Source organism: Oncorhynchus mykiss, chromosome 1 (genome assembly GCF_057628025.1).
Source record: "Oncorhynchus mykiss isolate SJ-2025 chromosome 1, ASM5762802v1, whole genome shotgun sequence".
NCBI lineage: Eukaryota > Metazoa > Chordata > Actinopteri > Salmoniformes > Salmonidae > Oncorhynchus > Oncorhynchus mykiss.
In genome coordinates, this window is record NC_143022.1 from 60,319,235 (window position 1) to 60,339,242 (window position 20,008).

Here is a 20,008-nt window from a genome sequence, read left to right on the forward strand (position 1 = left end):
GTCATTTTTCTGGTCGTAATGTTAGTAATTTGAAGTTGCTCTTATATCCAATAGTTCTTCCTGGCTGTAAGTAATAAGACTTAAGATTTCCTGGGATAACAATGTAACAAGAAACGCATAAAAAAACAAAATACTGCATAGTCTCCTAAGAACTCGAAGCGAGGCGACCAATTCTGTCAGCGTCATCTTGCATTTTAAGTATCTATTAGGTATCTCACTGTAATAGATTTTCATAACAATGGGTAAAAGCAGCTTTTAGTAAAAAACTATATCTCAAGCAAGAATCTTGCTACGAATGTCTGGGAGTGGTCTGAGTTGGCAGGGGAAAACTAAAACCTAGCATAGAGGTTTGGAACTCTCCTTTTTATTTGTCTATTAACCAATTAACCTTATTTAAACCCGCCCATGCAAACCTGCTGATTAGAAGGTCTTGTGCATATTGTACTTTCAAGGAGCAACTATCAAGAAATAAAACAGATTTTTTTTTTATCACACTTTCACAGTGCTAGTTTCATCAGCTGTTGTACAATATGATATAAAACACGGGAAAAACATAATTCTGACTGCACTGGGCCTTGAAATAACCACTGAACAGGTTCTCAGATGCCAGATATGAAATGATTCACAGCTGTGATTGCTGCCAAACGTCTTCCCATCAAACTACTGTCATGGCCGCCGAGGCACTGTCCCTGTCGTAGTGAGCTCATCCAATTTAGACCAGTGGCTTTGACCTCACAAGTCATGAAAACCTTTTGAGGGGGTTTTAATACCCTCATTAAGAATTGAGGTGGTAGCCTACCTGGACCATTCCCAAGTTTCCTACCACCAGAAAAACTTTGAGTCGAAGATACTCCGCTCTCTCTCTTCCACAGAGTACAATGAGTGTACAAAATATTAGGAACACCTGCTCTTTCCATGACATAGACTGACCAGGTGAATCCAGGTGAAAGCTACGATTCCTTATTGATGTCACTTTTTAAATCCAATTGAAACAGGGTAGTTGAAGTGGAGAAGACAGGTTAAAGAAGGGTTTTTAAGCCTTGATACAGTTGAGACATGGATTGTGTATGTGTGACATTCAGATGGTGAATGATCAAGACAAAATATTAATGTGCCTTTGAACGGGATGTGGTAGTAGGTGCCAGGCGCACCGGTTTCAGTCTGTCAAAAACTGCAATGTTGTTGAGTTTTCCACACTCAACAGTTTCCCATGTGTATCAAGAAGTGTCCACCACCCATACGACATCCAGCCAACTTGACACAACTGTCGGAAGCATTGGAGTCAACACGAGCCAGCATCCTGTGGAATGCTTTCGACACCTTGTAGAGTCGATAAACTGACAAATTTATGCTGTTCTGAGGGAAAAAGTTTGAAGCCTGGATGTGCGGTGAGAACAATGTTCTATGACTTCTCCAGTGCATTCAATACCATACAACCCCACCTGTTGGCCTAAAAACTAAAGGACATTCATATAAACCCAAACACAATCAAATGGACTGTGTACTACCTGACCAATAGACCACAGTTCGTAAGCCTGAACCAGGCAGTATCAGATCGAATATGAACAACTACAGGGGTGCCGCAGTGGACGGTCCAGTCACTTTTCCTGTTTAGCATTTACACAAATTACATAACAAACAATAATGCACTGAGCAACTTATAGAAATTCTGGGATGACCATGCTATAATAAGCTGTGTCATGAGAGGAGACGATGCTCATCACAGGGAAACAAGAGTCCTTGAGGGAATTCTGTGAGCCCAACTATCCGGACCTGAATGTACTGAAGACCAAGGAGCTAGTGGTAGATTTTAGGAAAAAGAAAGATGTTTTTAATCCCATTTTTATTAATGGTGAAAATATTGGTACTGTTGACTCTTACAAGTACTGGGTGGTAATACTGAACAACAAACTGAACTGGAAGGAAATTGTAAAAAAAAAGAAAAAAAAAGCCCAATCAATACTGTACTTTTTAAGGAAGCTTAGATATTTTAATGTCTGCAACAAAAAAGTTCTACAGCAAATAAAATCAAATAAAATGTTATTTTTCACATGCTTCGTAAACAACAGGTGTAGACTAAAAGTGAAATGCTTACTTATACGCCCTTCCCAACAATGCAGAGAGAGAAAAAATTACTAATAGAAAAATAATAACAATAGGAATAAATACACAATGACTAATAAATACACAATACACAGTAACTTGGCAACATACACAGGGTACCAGTACCAAGTCATTGTGCAGAGTTACGAGGTAATTGAGGTAGATATGTACATATAGGTAGGGATGAAATGACTTTTTAACAGGATAGACAATAAACATTACCAACAGCGTATGTGATGAGTCAAAAGAGTTAGTGCAAAAAGGGTCAATGCAGATAGTTAAATACTTAACCAATAGCTACCTGGACTAACTATTTAGCAGTTCTATGCCTTGGTAAAAGTTGTTAAGAGTCCTGTTGGTTCCAGACTTTGTTTTTAGCAAACGTAATGATGATGTTGGATGTAATTACGTGTTTGTTATTGTTATGTGTCTTACTCTACCAAGTTTAAACTCTGGGGTGTGAAGACCTATGCAATCAATACATCTTCCTTTTTTAATTTTACACACACAGCTTGAGAGTGAAGTTCTCTCTCTCTTGCGCGTGCGCTCTTGTCGGCATGCATGCTGGGAGTGAGTCGGATGCTGGGAGTGGGAGTTTTACTATTGGGTTTAGGTGTTTTCAGTGTGTGTATATACACTGTATACAGTTGAAGTCCGAAGTTTACATACACCGTAGCCAAATACATTTAAACTCAGTTTTTCACAATTCCTGACATTTAATCCTAGTAAAAATTCCCTGGCTTAAGTCTGTTAGGATCACCACTTTATTTTAAGAATGTGAAATGTCAGAATAATAGTAGAGAGAATGATTTATTTCAGCTTTGATTTATTTCATCACATTCCCACTGGGTCAGAAGTTTGCATACACTCAATTAGTATTTGGTAGCATTGCTTTAAATTGTTTAACCTGGGTCAAACATTTCAGGTAGCCTTCCACAAGCTTCCCACAAAAAGTTGGGTTAATTTTGGCCCATTCCTCCAGACAGAGCTGGTGTAACTGAGTCAGGTTTGTAGGCCTCCTTGCTCACACACGCTTTTTCAGTTCTGCCCACACATTTTCTATAGGTATGAGGTCATGGCTTTGTGATGGCCACTCCAATACCTTGACTTTGTTGTCCTTAAGGAATTAAGGAATTATTATGCTTGGGGTCATTGTCCATTTGGAAGACACATTTGCAACCAAGCTTTAACTTCCTGACTGATGTCTTGAGATGTTGCTTCAATATATCCACATAATTTTCTTTCCTCATGAGGCCTTCTATTTTGTGAAATGCACCAGTCCCTCCTGTAGCAAAACACCCCCACAACATGATGCTGCCACCCCCATGCTTCACGGTTGGAAAGGTGTTCTTCGGCTTGCTAGCCATCCCCTTTTTCCTCCAAACATAACGATGGTCATTTTGGTCAATCAGTTCTATTTTTGTTTCATCAGACCAGAGGACATTTCTCCAAAAAGTACGATCTTTGTCCCCATGTGCATTTGGAAACCGTAGTCTGGCTTTTTTATGGTGGTTTTGGAGCTGTGGCTTCTTTCTTTCTAAGTGGTATTTCAGGTTAGGTTGATATAGGACTCGTTTTACTGTGGATATAGATAATTTGTACCTGTTTACTCCAGCATCTTCACAAGGTCCTTTGCTGTTGTTCTGGGATTGATTTGCACTTTTCACACGAAAGTACATTCATCTCTAGGAGACAGAACGCTTCTCCTTCGTGAGCGGTATGATGTCTGCGTTGTCCTATGGTGTTTATACTTGTGTACTATTGTTTATACAGATGGTACCTTCAGGCATTTGGAAATTGCTCCCAAGGATGAACCAGACTTGTGGAGGTCTACAATTGTGACTTGTGGAGGTCTTGGCTGATTTCTTTTGGTTATCCCATGATGTCAAGCAAAGAGGCAGTGAGTTTGAAGGTAAGCCTTGAAATACATCCACAGGTAAACCTCCAATTGACTCAAATTATGTCAATTAGCCTATCAGAAGCTTCTAAAGCCATGACATCCTTTTCTGGAATTTTCCAAGCTGTTTAAAAGCACAGTCAACTTAGTATATGTAAACTTCTGACCCACTGGAATTGTGATACAGTGACTTATACGTGAAATAATCTGCATGTGAACAATTGCTGGAATAATTACTTGTGTCATGCACAAAGTCGATTTCCTAATCGACTTGCCAAAAACTATAGTTTGTTAACAAGAAATGTGTGGAGTGAGGTTGAAAAATGAGTTTTAATGACTCCAACCTAAGTGTATGTAAACTTCCGACTTCAACTGTATATATATATATATATATATATTGATCAGTTTAGTTCTAAGGTTTTATTTGTTTCACTGTCACTAAGCACTTATAGGGGTGTTGTGATAGTTGAGGTTTTTTTCTCTCGAGGGCTGTAGGGCTGGTTGCAATGGCCACTTGCGGAGGGTTGGGGTTTGAAAAACTTAGTCGGGTGCATGGAGTATAGATTCCTGCTGTGGCAGGGTGTTCGGTGGAAGACTTTAGCTTAGCATTTGGAGCTATCATTGGGTATGACAGCATAAAATCAGCCTCAAGGATGAATACCCCTGTAGTGATATTCTTAGATTATACTGTAAAGGTGAATACAATAGTTAAGAGTGGTGTTGTATTGCGGGATACACAGACGTCAGTATTTCCTCTTATGAATCCGACAAAGAAAGTTGTACTTTCCAACGTGCGACCATTTGTTGGAGATGAAATGTTGGAGCGAGAGTTCTAATCATGGTCAACTTGTATCTACAATAAAAAGGTTATTTTTGGATGCAAATCTCCTTTGTTGAAACATGTTGTGTCTCATAGGAGACAAGTGCACATGAAAATGAAGAAGGATACTGACTGAATTGAATTTAGTGTCAGGTTTGAAGTTTGACAGATTTGATTATGTGTTCCACACTTCTACTGAATCAATTAAATGCTTTGGCTGCAGGAGAAAGTGGCATTTGGTACGCTATTGTCCCGAGAACGAGCGCGCAGAGCCTGGTAGCAGCGCTAGGGCTGGTGCAGGAAATGCACCACCACAAAGGGATGAACATGCTAAGGGGAAGGGGAAGGGAGAAGGTGGGCAGCAGTGGTTGAAAAAGTAGGAAAGGAGAGCAGTGTGGAGATGGGGGCAATTGTGGTGGATCAGAGAATAGAGGGAGGGGAAACAGCCAGTGAGACTGCAACTGGGGTCACTGAGTTGGTGCTGGAAAATGTAATTGGAGTTCAAGAGGAGATTGAAACAATGGAAAATGAAGCAGCTGTTTTCAAAGTACCGAGGATTAAGAGGAAGAATTTAAAGGGTGATGAAGGTTCTAATTCTAAGAGAAAGGTAGAGATTGATGAATCAGTTGAGGATTAACCGGTTGTAGAGTTTTCCTCTGAGGTGGAGAGCGAGAGAGTCATTTGACACATCACAACAAAATAGCGAGAGAAATGGGGTGGAAGGGAGGTATGGGATTGAGAAGGTACGTCAATTTCTGAAATTGACAAAAGGGAAGAAATATATGCAGGATTATAATGTAACAATTTTTTTTCCTGAAAGTGATTTGTTTGTTGAAAAGGTTCTGAGAGGTTTGACAAGCCCTTAAATCGCTAGACTCAAGAAAGTTGTCACGAGAGTGACAAGTGATTTCAATTCTAAAGGAAATGAAAGAGTTCAGCCTTAACTCTGTAAAGATGTGTTTTTGTTCTGTCTCTTCCTCTGTATTTTTTTCCAGCCAGAGCAGTTTTAAGATTTCTTTAAAAAAGTGCTGTGGTGTATGAATTAATGAAGGGAAAGGGAAGTAGCAAAAGTTTTGACCAAAAAACTCATAATATTAACAATTAAGTTATGTGGCAACAGGAGTTTGTGTGTGTGGGCGGGGGGGGGGGGGGGGGGGGGGGGGGCAGTGTTGTGTAGTCATAAAAGCTCAAAAGGTGGGTGATGTGGATATCCTGTTCTCAAAAGGGTTTTTGCCTTCGTCATATGAGATTGAACAGATAGTTGAGGGGAAGTTATTAAAAGTTAGATCGAGGTATGAAAACATAACTGTGTGTTTAATAAATGTATATGCCCCAGTGGTGGCAGTTGAGAGGGTATGTTTTTTAGAGACTTATCAAATACCATTGAGAAATGTAACACAGAGGATGATGTATTTCTTGCTGGGAATTTTAAATGCACAGTCAGTGATTTAGATTGAAACCACAAAGAACCTCATATAGCCTCAAATACTTTTTTTTAAACACCTCAATGTAACACATGAACTGTGTTATATTTGGCGGAGCTAACATGGAGGCACGAGACAGTACACATGGTCCCATGTGAGAGAAAACACCATCTCTCTGGCCAGGTTTTATTGTTTTGAGCATCAATCTCAGGTCTGTAAATCAAGTATGATAACCCCAGTGAGATTTTCTGATCATTCTTTAACAACAGAGGTGGAGTTCACTAACGCTGTAAAACCCGAAAGCGCATACTGGCATTTTAATATAACTTTATTGAGTGATGTTCACTTCAGGACATGTTTTAGTTTTTTCTGGAAGAGGTGGAGGTCTCAAAAGGCCTGTTTTGTATCGCTTCAACAGTGGTGGGATATAGGGAAAATCCAGATTCAACAATTCTGTTATCAGTACACAATGAATGTCACCAGAGACAACACCAGATCAATGAAAGAGTTAAAGTCTGAAATAGTGTAACTCCTGACGTTGGTTGAGATCACAGGCGATTGAGGCCATACTCAGCCCCTCAAGAAAAAAAAGCCACATTGGCAGACCTGCTGGGTACCAGAGCACAGGGGGAATTGGTGTGAAGTAAGTTTCAGGGAATCTCTGATGCCTCCTCCAAAGAAAATGTGGTTTAGAGAAAAGGAATGGACAAAGAATAATTATTCATTGCCTCAAATTAGCTGCTGGACAAGAGCTCACTAGCCCTACTGAAATTAGAAAGAGGGCAGTAGAGTTCTATGCTGAGCTCTACAAGTGTGAGTACAAAGAGGATAAAACAGTGACACAGCAGTTCCTTGATGGGCTCCCACAGGTGGCTGCAGAAGCTCAGGTTGAGCTAGAGCAACTATTGTCTTTGAAGGAGCTGTATTAAAATGCATGGAAAATGGAAGGGCACCAGGCATTGATGGGGTTCCTGTTGTTGTAGCATTGACTATCATTAAATGTGAAGACTGTTAATTTATCAAACCAATTCTCTATCTGCAATTGAATTACGAGATTTAACTAATCATGTCACTTTAATTAACTAGGAAGTCGGGGCACCACGGAAAAATGTTTAAAGAGTTTCTATTTCCCTAATATAACTCTTCAGATATTTTCATATCTTACCGATTACAGTCACTTATTAATGTATTATTACCTCATCAGTCATATTCTGAATTTCGGAAATCATTGGATATCTGCATGCATAGATCATAAATCAGCGATATACACATTGACTTAATTATTTATTTACTAACTAACTTAATCAACCACAGAATTACATAAACACACACACAGTAGGTCATACATTGGTTACTAACATGATACAAATGTAAGTCCCTAGTGGACGAAACTGATATGACGGCTTGGTAGATAAAGGAAAGGGGTGGGGACAGTTCAAGAGGGGATACTCAGAGTGGACCCACTGTAATACAGTTCATAACTACAGCCATGTAAATGTTAATACTATGAAAATAAATATCAATTTACACACTAGTGTGTCTTTTGTTGTCACTCTCTGATCGCTGGTCCGTCTGCTGGATAATAGTTAATCAGAGAGTCTTTGGTTGCGTTCCCCAGAAGTTCCAAGGTATTTTGTGGTTGTAGTTGTTAAAATGGTTACTTCAGAGTACCATTCAGAAATGTTCTTAGATCGGTTGCGTTTAGGATATTCCTCCTATTCATCTCTCAGCCTATGCTGATAATGTAGTTATTTTAGTGAAAAAATTAAGTACAGGTGGATAGTTTGAGTCTCATGGTTAAGCGGTTTAGGGGAATATCCTCTGAAAAGGTAAATTGGGAAAGAAATTGTGATTTAGAGATTGGAAAATGGTCTGGAGGGATCATGGTGTAAGGGAGGTTTTAACCTCTTTGGTATGGGGGCAGTATTTTCAGGTCCGGATGAAAAGCTTTCCCAAAGTAAACTGCCTGTTTTTCAGGCCCAGATGCTAGGATATGCATATAATTGGTATATTTAGATAGAAAACACTCTAAAGTTTCTAAAACTGTTACAATGATGTCTGTGTGTATAACAGAACTGATATGGCAGACAAAACCCTGAGGACAAACCATCCCAAACATTTTTGTTTCAGCTTACCACTGTTCTCAATGGCTTGAACTTTAAATATAAGCCCAAGTCCTCCAAAATTGCAGTTCCCGGGGCTTCCACTAGATGTCAACAGTCAGAAAGAGCTTCAGGCTGGATTTGAGAAAAATTACCCGGAAATTGTAGTTTTTCTAGGTGGCTCCCATTTTGGCTTAAGTGGAGTGTGGAGGAAAATGCGTTCTTTGTTGTTTATCTCTGGTAAAGACAATGATGATTCTCTGTCTTAAATTGGATCGTTTATTTGCGTATTAGGATACCTAAGGATTGATTATAAACGTTGTTAGACTTGTTTGGAAAAGTTTATTAGTAACGTTTGGGATTAATTTTGTATGCATTTCGATGAAGGGAACTGAGTGGATTATTGACTGATGCGCGCCAGCTAAACTGAGTTTTAAAAAAGGACATTATCGAACAAAAGAACCATTTGTGATATTTATGGGACATTTTGGAGTGCCAACAGAAGAAGATCTTCAAAGGTAAGGCATGAATTGAAATATGGGTGTAAATATGATTGTCATGTGTTTGTTTGATGGGGTGCTGTCCTCAGATAATCGCATGATATGCTTTCGCCGTAAAGCCTTTTTGAAATCTGATTTGATTTTGACATATTGCATGTGTATTTTCAAGAATGTTAAATATGTACAATTCTGTAGTATGAATTGTGGGCCCTGCACTTTCACTGGATGTTGGTCAGGTGGGACGGTAGCGTCCCATCTAGCCTAGAGAGGTAAGGATCTTGGATTGCACATATGGGATGAGTGGACAATGGAACATTTTTAATGGGGTGTTTGAAATGGTGGAAGGGGGTCTGAGGAGATGGTGTTGGTTATTTCGTATGTCATACTATTATTGTTAACCCTTGTATTATGTTGCGGGTCAATTTGACCCATTTCAATGTTTGAGTTATCTCAAACACTCTCTTTTTCTCCTTAAATTAAAGGACTTTTCCTCATTTAGGGTTGTCTGGAATGTCTGCATAGATTTTGTAAACAAACATTATGTTGTGGGTCATTTTGACCTGGAGGCTTTCATGTGTATAGTAGTGGCAGTAATAAAACCTCCCTTGAAAAAGCCAAACCTTGACCCAGAAAATCTAAAAAACTATCGGCCTATATCGAATCTCCCATTCCTCTCAAAGATGTTCGAAAAATCTGTTGCACGGCAACTCACTGCCACCCTGAAGACTAGCAATGTATACGAAACACTTCAGTCTGGTTATAGACCCCATCATAGCACTGAGACTGCACTTGTGAAAGTGGTAAATTACCTTTTAAATGGCGTCAGACCGAGGCTCTGCATCTGTTCTCGTGCTCCTAGACCTTATAGTGCTCCTTTTGATACCATTGATCACCACATTCTTTTGGAGAGATTGGAAATCCAAATTGGTCTACATGGACAAGTTCAGGCCTGGTTTAGATCTCATCTGTCGGAAAGATGTCAGTATGTCTCTGTAGACGGTTTGTCCTCTGACAAATCAACTGTAAATTTCAGGGTTCCTCAAGGCTCCGTTTTAGGACCACTATTGTTTGCACTATATATTCACCTCTTGGCGATGTCATTTGGAAACAATGGTAAATTTCACTGCTATGCGGACGACACACAGATGTACATTTCAATGAAACATGGTGAAGCCCCAACATTGCCCTCCCTGGAAGCCTGTGTTTCAGACATCAGGAAGTGGATGGCGGAAAATATTCTACTTTTAAACTCAGACAAAACAGAGATGCTAGTTCTAGGTCCCAAGAAACATAGAGATCTTCTGTTGAATCTGACATTTAATCTTAATGGTTGTACAGTCATCTCAAGTAAAACTGTGAAGGACCTCAGCATTACTCTGGACCCTGATCTCTCTTTTGGCAAACATATCAAGACTGTTTCAAGGACAGATTTTTTCCATCTACGTAACATTGCAAAATTAGCAACCTTCTGTCCAAAAATGATGCAGAAAAATGTATCCATGTTTTTGTCACTTATAGGTTAGACTATTGCAATGCTCTACTTTCTGGCTACCCGGATAAAACACTAAATAAACTTCAGTTAGTACTGAACACGGCTGCTAGAATCTTGACTAGAACCAAATAATTTAACGATATTACTCCAGTGCTAGCCCGTCTACACTGGCTTCCTGTTAAGGATAGGGTTTTACTGCTAACCTACTAAGCATTACATGGGCTTGCTCCTACCTATCTTTCCGATTTGGTCCTGCCGTACATACCTACACGTACACTACGGTCACAAGACGCAGGCCTGCTTATTGTCACTAGAATTTCTTAGCAAACAGCTGGAGGCAGGGCTTTCTCCTACAGAGCTCAATTTTTATTAAATGGTCTGCCTATCCATGTGAGAGACGCAGACTCGGTCTGGACCTTTAAGTCTTTATTGAAGACACATCTCTTCAGTAGGTCCCATTATTGAGTGTAGTCTGGCCCAGGAGTGTGAAGGTGAACAGAAAGGCACTGGAGCAATGAACCGCCCATGCTGTCTCTGCCTGACCGGTTCCCCTCTCTCACCTGGGATTCTCTGCCTCAAACCCTATTACAGGGGCTGAGTCACTGGCTTACTGGTGCTCTTCCATGCCGTCCCTAGGAGGGGTGCGCCACTTGAGTGGGTTGAATCACTGACGTGATCTTCCTGTCCGGGTTGGCACCCCCCGTGGGGAGTCCTTGTCCTTGTCGGTCTTATCTCAGGATAATAAGTTGGTGGTTGAAGATATCCCTCTAGTGGTGTGGGGTCTGTGCTTTGGCAAAGTGGGTGGGGTTATATCCTGCCTATTTGGCTCTGTCCGGGGGTATCGTCGGACGGGGCCACAGAGTCTCGCGACCCCTCCTCTCTCAGCCTTCAGTATTTATGCTGCAATTGTTTATGTGTCGGGGGGCTAGGGTCAGTCTGTTATTTCTGGAGTCTCCCTCCCTCCCTCCCTCCGGACATGAGCCCTAGGACCATGCCTCAGGACTACCTGGCCTGATGACTCCTTGCTGTCCCCAGTCCACCTGGTCGTGCTGCTGCTCAAGTTTTAACTGTTTTGCCTGCGGCTATGGAACCCTGATCTGTTCACCGGACGTGCAACCTTGCTGACCTGTTGCTCCCTCTACAACCACTGTGATTATGGTTATTTGTCCCTGCTGGTCATCTATGAACATTTGAACATCTTGTCCATGTTCTGTTATAATCTCCACCCGGCACAGGTGGGTTCCCTCTCTAGGTTTCTTCCTAGGTTCCGGCCTTTCCATGGAGTTTTTCCAAGACTCCATGCTTCTACACCTGCATTGCTTGCTGTTTTGGGATTTTGGCTGGGATTCTGTACAGCACCTTGTGACATCAGCTGAAGAAAGAAGGGCTTCATAAAAACATTTGATTGATCGATTGATATTTGCACAGGTCCAAAAAAAAACTGGTTTCTTTGATGTATTTTGTTTTGACTGGTTCTGGTTGCACTTTTATAATTATATTTGTGTGAAAAGGAGCTTTCCCAAGCTTCTCCTTCTCAGTGCTAGAGCAGCAGATCTGACACAGACACTCAAAAATGAGCTCCAAACAGAAAATGCTTGTTTGGGAGAAAGGATGTAACGGTTCTCCTGTGGTGAAGTAGAGGCGGACCAAAACGCAGCGTGGTTTCTTTGATTCATGCTTAATAACAAAAAAGATAAACACGAACACTACAAAACAATAAATGTGGAAAAACCAAAACACAGAGTACAAAACACAGAGACAGGAACAATCACCCACAAACACAGTGAAACCCAGGCTACCTAAATATGGTTCCGAATCAGAGACAATGACTAACACCTGCCTCTGATTGAGAACCATATCAGGCCAAACATAGAACTAGACAAACTAGACATGTAACATAGAATGCCCACTCAGATCACACCCTGACCAACCAAAACATAAAAACATACAAAGCAAACTATGGTCAGGGTGTGACAAAGGAAAGATGTTTAACAAATAGCTCTTAAAAATCTAGAGTTTTTTTAAAATCAAATGATCTTGGATTTCTTCTTTCTGAAAGGTCTAAGAACACAAACAAAAGTTTTGGCTGTTTTTACTTACTTCTGTCTTGAGTGTGTTTAAAAACTGTGCGGGTCAATCTGATTGATGAAGAATGGATGAAGAAAAATGTCAGCAAGCACAAGGGTTAATAATGTGGATGCCTCTGCACTGTGGCATTGGTTGTCATGTTTAGCGCTACCATCTGGCCTTCTGGTTAAGATACAGGCGATTATTGTAGATTTATTTTGGGATAAATATCATTGGGTTCCACAAAGTGTTTTGTATTTGTCAAAAGAGGAGGGGGGGGGGGGCTGTGTGTGTAAGGTACATCTTGCTAGGATGGCTGCTGCTTTCCGGTTTCAGTTTATTCAAAGGTTGCATTATGGACTGGAAAATGTGGTTTGGAGAGGGGTGACAGGTCTTGTATGACAGCAGGTCGGGGGATTAGGTGTAAAGAAGGCTTTATTTTGTGTTGCTAGTAGCCAGATAGTAGCCAGTACCTCCGATTTACAGAGGCCTTCTTAGGGTTTGGAGCATAACGAAGGTGTCCAGACTCACTCGAGTGGAGTCAGTGCTAACTCTATAGCCACTCCTATCTGTCATATTTTTAATCTGAGCCTAGAGGTAAGTCTTTGTCCTCAGGTCTGGAGGGAGCCAAAGTAATTCAGCTACCCATGACTGGTAAAGCAGCCTTTACTGCTTCTAACAGACCTATACTCAACAAAAAAGTAAACTTCCTCTCACTGTCAACTGCGTTTATTTTCAGCAAACTATTTGTAAATATTTGTATGAACATAACAAGATTCAACAACTGAGACATAAACAGAACAAGTTCCAAAGACATTTGACTAACAGAAATGGAATAATGTTTCCCTGAACAAAGGGGGGTCAAAATCAAAAGTTACAGTCAGTATCTGGTGTGGCCACCAGCTGCATTAAGTACTGCAGTGCATCTCCTCCTCACGGACTGCACAAGATTTGTCAGTTCTTCCACCAAGGCGCCTGCAAGTTCCCAGACATTTCTGGGGGGAATGGCCCTAGCCCTCACCCTCCAATCCAACAGGTCTCAGACGTGCTCAATGGGATTGAGATCCGGGCTCTTTGCGGGACATGGTAGAACACTGACATTCCTATCTTGCAGGAAATCATTCACAGAACGAGCAGTATGGCTGGTGGCATTGTCATGCTGGAGGGTCAGGAAGGGTACCACATGAGGGAGGAGGATGTCTTCCCTGTAACGCACATGCTGTGACATATCACCTCAAACCATGACGGTCCCTCCACCTCCAAATCGATCCCGCTCCAGAGTACAGGCCTCTGTGTAACGCTCATTCCTTCGACGATAAACGCGAATCAGACCCTGGTGAGACAAAACCTGCTGAAAAGCACTTTTTGCCAGTCCTGTCTGGTTCAGCGACGGTGGGTTTGTGCCAATAAGCAACGTTGTTGCTGGTGATGTCTGGTGAGGACCTGCCTTAAAACAGCCTACAAGCCCTCAGTCTAGCTTCTCTCAGCCTATTGCGGACAGTCTGAGCACTGATGGATTGATTGTGTGTTCCTGGTGTAACTCGGGCAGTTATTGTTGCCATCCTGTACCTGTCCCACAGGTGAGAGGTTCGGATGTACCAATCCTGTGCAGGTGTTGTGACACGTGGTCTGCCACTGCAAGGACGATCAGCTGTCCATCCTGTCTCCCTGTAGTGCTGTCTTAGGCATCTCATAGTACGGGCATTGCATTTTATTGCCCTGGCCACATCTGCAGTCTCCATGCTTCCTTGCAGCATGCCTAAGGCATGTTCACGCAGATTAGCAGGGACCCTTACCCTTCTTTTGGTGTTTTTCAGAGTCAGTAGAAAGGCCTCTTTAGTGTCCTAAGTTTTCATAACCGTGACCTTATTTGGTCTGTAATCTGTTAGTGTCTTAACGACCATTCCACAGGTGCATATTCATTAATTGTTTACGGTTCATTGAACAAGCATGGGAAACGTGTTTAAACCATTTACAATGAAGATCTGTGAAGTAATTTGGACTGTTTCAAATTATCTTTGAAAGTCAGGGTCCTGAAAAAGGGATGTGTTTGACCAAATACAATGCTATTTCTCTGTAAACAAATTGACAATGGACTTTCAGCATGCTTACAGACAAGGGCACTCAACATGTTCTGCACTGACACAAATGACTGATGAGTGTTTGAAAGAAATTGACAATAAGAACATTGTGGGAGCTGTACTGTTAGATTTCAGTGGAGCCTTTGATATTATTGAAAAAAAGTATATGTTATGGCTTTTCAACCTCTGCCATTTCGTGGATTCAGAGCTATTTATCTAATATAACTCAATAGCATTTTATTTAATGGAAGCTTCTCTAATGTCAAACATATAACGTGTGGTATACCACAGGGCAGCACTCTAGGCTCTCTACACTTTTCTATTTTTACCATTGACCTGCCACTGTCATTAAACAAAGCATGTGTCCATGTATGCTGATGATTCAGCCCTATACGCATCAGCAACCATGGCTAATGAAGTCACTGAAACCCTTAACAAAGAGTTGCAGTCTGTTTTGGAATGGGTGGCCAGTAATAAACTGGTCCTGAACATCTCTAAAACTAAGAGCACTGTATTTGGTACAAATCATTCCTTAAGTTCTAGACCTCAGCTGAATCTGGTAATGAATGTTGGCTGTTGAACAAGTTGAGGAGACTAAATGACTTGGCATTACCTTAGATTGTAAACTGTCATAGTCAAGAAATATAGATTCAACAGTTGTAAAGATGTGGAGAGATTTGGCCGTCATAAAGAGATGCTCTGCTTTTTTGATACGACAATCCAAAATACAAGTTCTGCAGGCTCTAGTTTTGTCTAATCTTGATTATTGTCCAGTCGTGTGGTCCAGTGCTGCAAGGAAAGACCTAGTGAAGCTGCAGCTGGCACAGAACAGAGTGGCACGTTCTACTCTCATTGTAATCAGAGGGCTGATATAAATACTATGCATGCCAGTCTCTCTTGGCTAAGTGTTGAGGAGAGACTGACTGCATCACTTCTTCTTTATATGAGAAACAACGTGTTGAAAATCCCAAATTGTTTGCATAGTCAATTTACACACAGCTCCGACACATACACTTATCCCACCAGACATGCCACCAGGTGTCTTTTTCACAGTCCCCAAATCCAGAACACATTCAAGAAAGCGTACAGTATTATATAGAGCCCTTATTGCATGAAACTCTGTTCCATCTCATATTGCTCAAATAATCAGCAAACCTTTAAAAAAACAGATAAAGCAACACCTCACAACACCTCTCCCCTATTTGACCTAGATAGTTTGTGTGTACGCATTGATATGTAGGCTACATGTGCCTTTAAAAAATGCATGTAGTCCTGTCCTTGAGCTGTTCTTGTCTATTGATGTTCTGTATTATGTCGTTCTGTATTATATTTCATATTTTGTGTGGACCCCAGGAAGGAGTAGCTGCTGCTTTTGCAAAAGCTCATGTGGATCCTAATAAAATACAAAAAAGTGTGTTGTCTGCTGGAGTAACCTTTGGTGTATGGGGCTAGACTGGATTGTACAACTGCAGCTGTTCCACATTTCTCCAAGATTCTGGTGAAGGGCAAAATCATCACCCTAAAACAATTAATGGCCATGGCTGGGCCCACCTTAATGGATGGAGGACGGGTGGAGTCAGAAGGAAAGACGCTATTCATGGATTTGAGAGGGTTGAAAGAGGCGTGTTTGGATGAGGTGAATGGGAAAGACTTATATAGGGGGTGTGTCAAGGTTTTGAATAAAGATCAATAGAAAAGACACTCCTTGGAGGATATAAACTGGGCATTGGTGACAAGGTAAATGGAGAGCATTGTACAAGCCACCATTACAAAAGGGCACTGGTGACATGCAATGGAGGGTTTTGCATGGCATCATTGCAGTTAATGCTTTAGTATCTGTTATTAACTCAGATGTTGGAGATGGATGTCCTTTTTGTAACATAAGATAGCACATTTTCACTGTTTTATGGAGTGTGAGAGGATAAAGCTTCTCTTTGAAGTCTTTGTTTACAGCTGTAGGGGAAATTTTAAATGACACTGTTTATTTTGGGGTTTCAATATAGTAAGCAACTGAAAAGAAAATGTCAACTGTTAAATTTGATTTTGGGACAAGCTAACATGTCAATTTTTTTGAGTAGGAAACATAACATGGACATGGGATATGGGCAGGATGTAAGATGTGTTTTTAAAGGATTAGTCAAAGCGAGAATAAAAGTGGATTTTGAGTTCTTCTCAGCTGTAAAAAATCTCCCATTGTTTGAGAAAAAGTGGGCTTTTGAAGAAGCGCTTTGTTTTGTGGAGGAGGGGAAACAATTTGTTTGTTGATGAAATGAGTTATATAATATATACATATGCTTTTTTATTTTATTTTATTTATTTTGGAATTACAAATTTGTATTATATTTCTGAAAAGGCACAGTGTGCCAATGTGTCAATAATTAAGTATAAAATAAAGGTTTTATAAAAACTCAAAACTCTCTCGCTCTATCTCTCTGTATCTCTCTCTCCCTCCCGCTCTCACCATCTCTCCCTTCTCCATAGTAATGTGGCCTGGTTGGGCTGATGGATCATGGCTGGAGAGGCTTTTGTAATGTAGTTCCAGTTGAGTGGCTGTATAGTCTGTTTAGAGGGCCATACCAGTGTGTGTCTCCACCCTGCTCTGTCAAGCCTGCTGTTAGCCACCGGCAACGTCCCAAATGGCACCCTATTACCTATATAGTGCATGACGAAAGCCCTATGGGCCCTGTTCAAAAAGTAGTGCACTATACATGATATAGAGTGTCATTTGTGACTCAGCCACTGTGATTCAATGATGCCCCAATGGTGACCTCATCATGGAGACCTGGCTGTGTGGGGAAGGGAACCTGGACATGTGTTTGTGAGGTGTGTGTGTGTGCGTGCGCCTGTGTGTGCGTTCGTGTGTTCCTTTTACTCATTTCCACACAGATGGCATAACGGCTGGTGCTATCAGTGCTTAAAAAATAACAACTTTTCAAAATCACACCTTGCTGTTTAGCCAAGGCCTATAATTTCACCATGATGCTCTTAAAAATCAGCATCATGGACAGTAGATCAATGTGTCTCTATAATGCCCAAATGACCCTTCCTTTGTTGTCATGCACACTCAGAGCATATCAAACTTCAACTTTAGATGTTTAGAAAGGGGGGGAAGAAGAGATGGAGGGAAAGAAGGAGAGAGCGAGAGAGAGAGAGCGAGAGAGAGAGAGAGAGAAAGAGAGAGAGAGAGGGGGTGTGAGAGAGAGAGAGGGTGTGAGAGAGAGAGAGCGATAGATAAAGGTGTTTGTGATCTTTCATCTGTCCCATCTCTCTGACCCTATCGGTTGGTGTCACTCAAACGCTTACGTCTCTCTCACTCTCTCCCTCTCTCTTCCTTTTTCATATTCCTCCTCCTCCCTCCTTCCTTCTTTATCTCTCACTTCCTCTTCCTTTCATATCTTCTCCTCACTTTCCATCCCAACTCTGCCCCTCCCTCAATCTCTTCCCACCTTCACCCTTTCCTTATCTCTGTCTGCACACGCTTTCCCTTTGAAGTCTTCCCTCCCTCCTTTCCTCCTTTCCTCATTCCCTCTCTCCCGAGATGAGTGACAGGCCCATAAGTATTCCAATGATAGCACTGGGGGGTGTTAGCGTGACAGGCGTCGCCGCGCTGACAGGGGCTGCACTCTGCTAGAGAGTTAATACTGCAGCCTCGGCGCTGAGGCCTAGTCTCGCCTTGACGACAAAGAGAGAGAGAGAGAAATAATCAATAGCTATTCTTCCCTCCCTCCATCACTCCTTCCCTACTCTTTCCTTCACTCCCTCTTTTTCTTTTCTTTACCCCCCCCCCCTTTTTTTCCCTCTCATTCACTCAATCAACTCACTCTCCATGCCAAACAATCACCTGACAAGCGCAGGCGCAGTTACTTTGCCAAGAGCAATTAACTTTAGACACAGTCCCAAAGACGATTGAGGGGGAAATTAGTTTGTTAAGGGGTGGGAAGGAGATGGCATCTCAGAATGTGGCCTGGTGGGTTTGACTATAGATTATAGGAGGCTGTGCTGGTGTTTTTGAGTAGTGTCAAGGCCATATAGCATAGCATAATATACTCTTGCTTAAGTAAGGGAAACTGTGAGGAAAGTCAAAGTTATGTGAGACATGAGTCCATACAACCAGATATCGTACACAATGCTAGTCCCACGAGGTTGCGCTTTCTGATGTAAGACATTGTACAGACAGATATTGTATCCATACACCACTAATTAGAGACCCACAAAACCACATGAAATGAATACAGTGCAAACAGAGGCCCCTCTCTCCAAGTGAGCGTGGGTACACACAGGACCGAATGAGTACAACGTTAAAAGTCTCCCCAACACAGAGCAGGGAAGTAAGGTTGCGTCCCAAATGGCATCTTATTGCATATATAGTCGACTACTTTTGACCAGCGCACTCTGGGTCCTGGTCAAAAGTAGTGCTCTATGAAGGGAATAGGATGCCATTTGGGACCTAATCTAAGAGTATTAAAATCAGCGACACAGCATCTTGACCAAATCCAAACTAAGCTCTTTAGGAGTGGCTGCGCAGAGAGCCTAGTGCAGCTTCTGATTGCCAATATAAACTCTGTGAGCCTCATAGTCCTCAGGCAGTAACTACAAAAGAGAAATTAGTTCTCAGTTGACCAGTCCGGTTAAATTATGTGTTCCTTCCCATCTGAGTCAGCAAACAGGCATATATGCAAAGAGTGTGTGGGGTTGAGTGTGTTTGTGTGCGTGTGCGTGTGTGTGTGAGCTGCATACATCTAAGTGATTGTGTTTGCACTTTACCTCCACACAAATCCACCTATGTGCTTAGTTGATCCACCCCTCAAAGATTCAAACATCTTAAGCCAGACCCACCAACAGAATCTCCAGTCACCATTCCTCTAACTCTAAAGTCTGCACTCCAACCAATGACACAAAATCCTCCTTCCTTTGTGTAGGTAGGTTTCCAAACATTTGGGAGTGAAAGCTTCCACTCAGTGATGACAGAGAGGTAGATAGGAACACAGATTATAAGGCCGTACCATCTCAGGTCAGAGGAGGGGTGATGCAGCGCCAAGCTTTTGTATCTTAACAATTTAAATTGACCGGCTCCTAAAATTGCTTTTCTGACATGGCTCTGAGGAAAGGGAGGCGTGGAAAGGGAAACCAATTACGGTCTGTCAGGCCTGCTATCAAGCAGACACGACCCTCAGTCCAAACACAGACAACCCCCTCTCTCCTCCTTCCGCAACACAGCTAAACACCTCCACACACACAGCAACACACACAAACACATACACACACCATCACATCAGCAATATGGTGTCAATAGCTTCACAAACACACCAATACAAACATACACATGCATGGGAGCACACAAAAAAACACACACTGTACAGACATAAAAGGGTGTCATGCACCGCAAAAGTCTGAGGGCACATAGCTTGGCCCCCAATCCTGAAGTTGGAGAATTTTGCAAACACCTAAAATAGCTTTTACTTGCCATCTAAAGACATAATCATTATGCTTAATTTTATTAAAAAAAATCTGTTTTATTTTCT

General features: G+C 41.6%; 1 protein-coding gene and 1 long non-coding RNA gene across 3 annotated transcripts in view; one reads left to right on the top strand and one right to left on the bottom strand.

The window, feature by feature from the left end:
- The window catches only part of cdh23 (cadherin-related 23), a 646,476-nt gene that overhangs the window by 238,565 nt on the left and 387,903 nt on the right, over nt 1–20,008 (bottom strand). The window lies entirely within an intron of this gene.
- LOC149985594 (uncharacterized) overlaps nt 8,725–20,008 on the top strand; it is a 123,288-nt gene continuing 112,004 nt past the window's right edge. The window contains exon 1 of one of the 2 annotated variants that reach the window (XR_016496127.1): nt 8,725–8,864. This is a non-coding gene — a long non-coding RNA (uncharacterized LOC149985594). The remainder of the gene's footprint in view (nt 8,865–20,008) is intronic. The other variant, XR_016496126.1, reaches the window with a different exon arrangement.